General features: G+C 43.0%; 1 protein-coding gene across 1 annotated transcript in view; it reads right to left on the bottom strand.

Moving 5' to 3' along the window:
• TTLL10 (tubulin tyrosine ligase like 10) overlaps positions 1 to 5,767 on the bottom strand; it is a 114,443-nt gene extending 108,676 nt beyond the window's left edge. Inside the window, exon 1 of the mRNA XM_040426983.1 lies at positions 5,713 to 5,767. The gene's annotated coding sequence lies outside the window, so the exon portion shown is untranslated. The remainder of the gene's footprint in view (positions 1 to 5,712) is intronic.
• Between the last annotated feature and the right edge of the window lie 233 nt (positions 5,768 to 6,000).

Genomic DNA, 6,000 nt, shown 5'->3' on the forward strand with positions numbered 1-6,000 from the left:
TATAACTACAGGGGGCACTATAAATACTGGGGGCACTTCAGGGCGAACATAACAGTAGGGGGCAGTATAAATACTGGGGGCACTGTAGGGGTATTATAAATCCAGGGGACATTATGTGCATTCTTATTACTACTGGGGGCTCTATAGGAGGGACTTATAGTTCACCATTGTTTCTACTAAGAGCACTATGGGGGTCTGTAGAGAGCTGTATTACCAATGGGGGAACAATAGGGGGGGCTTATTTCTACTGGGGGCTCTGTGAGGGTATTATTAATACTGGAGGGCTCTTCTACTAATGGAGGCACTTTTGGGGAGCGTTATCACTGTTGGGGGCACTGTAGGGGGCAGTATTACTAATGGGGGCATTCTAGAATGGAATTACTATTGGTGGGACTTTGAGGAGCACTATTACTATGGGGGGCACTATTATTTCTTCAGGATAGTATCTGGGGGTATAGGGGGGCACAGCGAGCAGCAGGATAACACTGTGGGGACTCCAGGTCAGGGGATGATGATAGAAATGTGAGGAAGCTAAGATGTCCGTGTGTCACACTCTGCAGAGAAGAGGCGGCTGAGAGAAGTTGTATGGACCAAATGGAGAAGATGATGACAGAGAAGATCTACATTCTGAGAAGACGTCACCTGGGAGGCCCTGGATGTAACAGGTATGTGCTGCTGTATAGCAAGTACAGGAAAATGCTGTGTGTGGGGGGAGAATTGGAGAACTGGGCCATATTAATTGGGGCTTGTGCCCCAGATCTTTTGAGACCCTAGGAACGCCCCTGGTCCAAAAAATACAGATCGGATGCTGACCGAAACTACGGTTGTGTGAATGAGGCCCTATACTAAAATTTTTCCCACAAATCTATATATCATTCTGCTCCATAACATGCTGCTGGCAGATTACAGCGCATTTTCAATGTGACAGGTTCTCTTTAACAGATGTGAGCATAGACTCCAGCCCCAAACTAAACACCAAAACCTTAGAAGCTCCAGGTACAATGCACTTAATACCGGTGTCATATGATCACAGGAAAGAGGTGGCGGAGCTATTTCTTCATATTACATCCACACCTTAGGCTTCTCTCATAGACTGAGACACAAAACACTCCTGTTTTCTCACACAAATCAGACTTCTTTTTTTCAGGGTCCATTAATAGAAACCAAAAACGCACCAGGCTCGGGGGTCAGCTCTTTGTTCCACAAGAATTCTCTTTATATAGGACATATGGAAAGGAGAGGCAAAGCTTCACGTCTAGGATGGGATCTCACAATTCAAGATACTGAATACCATTTAAAGACTAAGGGGGTCATTTATTAAGACCGCCGTTTTAGACGCTGGTCTTAATAAAGCCCTGCGCTGGCGGTGGATACGCCGGAGTTATGAAGAGATGCCGCTCTCTATATAACTTTTTGCGGATCCACCGCCGCTTCTATATTTAAGATAGTTTCCTTGCTGTCTTACATTTAGACCTTTTTCTATGCCTAAAATAGCCATAGAAAATGGTGAATGAGACGGACCCCTTCCACGCCATGCCCCTTTTTTAGACTTGGTGTGAGAGGGGAGAAGTCGCAGATGGCAATCTGCACCTGAAACACGCCTAATATAGGCTTCCTTCCCGACCATTGGCTGCAGAATCGTCCCATGTCAATCCAGCTTAAATCCCCCCCAAAAAAAAAAAAAACTACTAGTAAATACAAAGTACAAAAGCATTGACCCATGTTTAACCCTTTCAACCCCGGGCCAGTTTTCACCTTTCTGCCCAGGCCATTTTTTGCAAATCTGACATGTGTCACTTTATGTTGTGATAACTTTAAAACGCTTTTACTTATCCAGGCCATTCTGAGATTGTTTTCTCGATTGATTTCCCATATGTCTACTTCATGTTTGGATCATTTTGAAAACAACATTTTATTTTTAGAAGCAAATCTTGACATTTTCAGAAAATTTCCAAAACCCACTTTTTAAGGACCAGTTCAGGTCTGAAGTCGCTTTGTAAGGCTTACATAATAGAAACCTCCCATAAATGGCCCCATTTTAGAAAATACACCCCTCAAGGTATTAAAAACTGATTTTACAAACTTAGTTAACCCATTAGGTGTTCCACAAGAATTAAAGGAAAATGTAGATGAAATTTCAGAATTTCACTTTTTTCGCAGATTTTCCATTTTAATCCATTTTTTTTCAGTAACAAAGCAAGGTTTAACAGCGAAACCAAACTCAATGTGTATTGTCTTCATTCTGTAGTTTTACGACCACATATGGGGTGTTTCATGGCGCAGAAGGAAAGGAATGCCATATGGCTTTTAAAGGGAAGATTTCACTGGGATAATTTTAAGTTGCCATGTCACATTTGAAGACCCCCCGATGCACCCCTAGAGTAGAAACTCCAATAAAATGACCCTATTTTGGAAACTATGGGATATGGTGGCATTTTTGTTGGTACTATTTTAGAGTACTATTTTTATTTTTTGTTATTTACAATATTCATCTGACAGGTTAGATCATGTGGTATTTTTATTGAGCAGGTTGTTACGGACGCGCAATACGAAATATATTTTTTTTTGGTTGTTTGTTTCAGTTTTACATAATAAAGGATTTTTTAAAGAGAAGATTTTTTTGTGTCTCCATATTCTGAAAGCTATATTTATTTTTATTTTTTGGGCGACTGTCTTATGTAGGGGCTAATTTTTTTTCAGTATGAGATGACAGTTTGATTGGTACTATTTTAGAATGCATATGACTTTTTGATCGCTTGGTATTAAACTTTTTGTGATGTAAGGTGACAAAAAATGGCTTTTTGTACACCGTTTTTATTTTTTACAATGTTCACCTGAGGGGTTAGGTCATGTGATATTTTTATAGAGCCGGTCGATACGGACGTGGCGATACCCAATATGTCTACTTTTCTTTTTTTCACTATTTTCCCTATTCTTTTTTATAACTTTTTTTTACTTTATTTTGGGAAAAGGATGCATTTTTATTTTTTTTATATTTTTTTTTTTTACTTAAAAAAGTAAAAAAAAAAAAATATTAAAAGTGTTAACTTTTGGGAGTCTGATCCCCTTTACAATGCATTACAATACTTCTGTATTGTAATGCATTGGCTGTAAGTGTATTACACAGAGTAAGGCCTCATGCACACGACTGTATTTTGTTTCCGTGTCCGATCCGTTTTTTTTGCGGATAGGATGCGGACCCATTCATTTCAATGGGTCCGCAAAAAACGCGGACAGCACACCGTGTGCTGTCCGCATCAGTATGTCCGTTCCGTTGCGCCGCAAAAACAATAATGCATGTCCTATTTTTTTCTAGTTTGCGGACAAGGATAGGCATTATTACAATGGATCTGCAAAAAAAACGGATCCACAAAAAAAACGGATGCCATACAGAATGTCATCAGTTTTTTTTGCGGATCCGCAATTTGCGGACCGCAAAACACATACAGTCGTGTACATGAGGCCTTAGGCTCCATTCACACATCCGCAAAATGGGTCCGCATCCTTTCCGAAATTTTGCGGAATGGGTGCGGACCCATTCATTCTCTATGGGGACGGAATGGATGCGGACAGCACACAGTGTGCTGTCTGCAGCCGCAATTGCGGAGCGCGGCCCCGATTTTGGGTCCGCAGCTCCGCAAAAAGATGGAGCATGTCCTATTCTTGTCCGCAGCTTGCGGAAAAGAATAGGCATTTCTATGGGGGTGACGGGCTGGTGTGTTGCGGACCCGCAATTTGCGGGTCCGCAACACACACCACGGACGTGTGAATGTAGCCTAAGGGTCCATTCACACGTCCGTTATAACACTCCGTTTCCGTTCCGATTTAAATCGGAACGTTTTTTCGGATCCATTAATTTCAATTGCCTCTGCAAAAATGCAGACACCAATCATAGTGCTGTCCGAATCGCGGAATCCGTTCTGTTTTCCTATTTTTGAGTATGCGAATCCTGAAAAAAAATTAAGCTTGTCCTACTTTCTGTCCGTTTTTCGGTTCGTTGTCCATTCAAGTCAATGGATCCGAATAAATGCGGATGACATGCACAAAACCATCCGAATGTCATCCGATTTTGCGGATCAGTTTACAGGAAAATGGATGAAAAAAAAACTGAATAACGGAAACACGGAACGGATTCGGAAGCACTTTAGTAAAAAAACTGAAGGTTGTACTGAAAAACGGATCTGCAAAAAAAGGGAACGTTTATCTGGAAAGGTAAAAATACTGACGTGTGAATGGATCCTAATACAGTTACAGCCTGCTTCCTGTGAGATCCAGGGGGCTGGATCTTACAGGCTCTCCCGGAAGGCAGCCACAATGCCTAAGGGCTGCCTTCCCTGCCATCGGGTGCCCGTCACAGCATCGCTGGGACCCGATGGCCACCCCGCACGTGCCGCGTTCATCATAATCCCTGACAAGTAGAAGAGGAGGATGAGGCAGCTCTTTTCCTCAGTGTTGTGAAGTAACTTGTCCTGCTGTTGTGATTAGGACAGGTTTTGTGTGCACTAATAGGACGGTGGCCATTTTATTTCCCCTAATGATTGCTCCCAAGACTAAACAAGCCATTATAACTAATGAAACAAATTTGGGAATATAAGTATTATAAAGCCCCTTCACATGGGCTGATGATCGGGGCAACTATCGAGAAGAAGAGTTCCTACAGTAGAAACGCTTGTTCCCAATGATTGTCCTGTATAAAGGTGCGAATGCTTGTTGAATGGGTGAAGGTATTGTTGATGTGGACACCAAAATCACAATTTCTGGGTGGTAGATTGTCCTTTGTGAACAGGGATCTGCTGCCCAGAAACAATGATTCTCTTTGGGGACGAGTGATCGTTGTAGTGATCATTAGTTCCCATACAGAGTATAATAGATGTTTGCTACCTGTGAACACAGCTCTCGTAATTCTCAACCTCTGAATTGTTCAGAACACAGTTTGGTTTTGGTTTCAATCCCCGATGAGCTTCTCACAAAACTTTCCGATACTCCAGTATGGCAAGTCGTGTAGTTATACTGTAGGGACATAAGATGCTGGGGTGAGGACCTCATGTGTCAAAACTATCTGACAGGAAAACCGGCCTTGTTGCCCATAGCAACCACCAGTCACAATACAGCTTTCATTTTGCTAGCTGCTCAGGTAAAATGAAAGCTGGGCTTTGATTGGTTGCTATGGGCAACAAGGCTGATTTTCCTGTCAGATGCTTTTAAAATTTTGCGACCCTATGTGTGAACTGTGCTATAAATGGATCATATAGTTACGGTATAATATTAAATGTCTGACCAGTGGGGTTCCCAGCACAAACTTGTCAGAAGCTGTGATCTGTGGGGGTCTGGATCCCCACCAGTCCCTGGCCGAGCGCTGATTTCCATGTGATTGGTTCATCTATCTGTAATATGCTGTGGGTGACGTAACAAATACCGAGCAGATATGGGATATGTGACATTTATACCGATCACAGCTCTGAGGTTTGTAACTTTGCTTTTCACCCTGCAATTCTGAAGTAAGAATAGGCTATGAATGGGTTAATGGCAGGAGCATGTTATGTTACTTGTCACAAGAGCTGACACCCTGCACCCTTTGTGTTCTGTCACCCTCCACATAGGGAGTCTAATGTCATCAGATTTCTCTTTTCACCCTGATTCCTGGATTTTCTGTGCCGCTCCTCCCGTCCCCACCATAGGTATTCCTGGCACTGTGCCCCCTCAAGCACTAACCTGGCTTCACCTGCGGGATAGTGACAGCTCCACTCACTGCAGGAAGTCATTTTATTCATGTAGAAGCTGCTTCTCTAGTTGCCTGGACACCGGAGGGACTTCCACAACTGACAAAGGGGAGCACTGCCTCCAAGAACCTGCCTCGCCCGTTCCCTAGCAACTCCGGGCTGGAGACCATACTGTATGGGCATCGGCCACCACAACACAAGCCCCATTGTCTGATTCCTCCGGCTGGAACCTAATAATCCTCTGTCCAGACTCCGGATAGAAGAACAGATGTGATAGAAA

The sequence above is a fragment of the Bufo bufo genome, chromosome 1 (genome assembly GCF_905171765.1).
Source record: "Bufo bufo chromosome 1, aBufBuf1.1, whole genome shotgun sequence".
Lineage (NCBI taxonomy): Eukaryota > Metazoa > Chordata > Amphibia > Anura > Bufonidae > Bufo > Bufo bufo.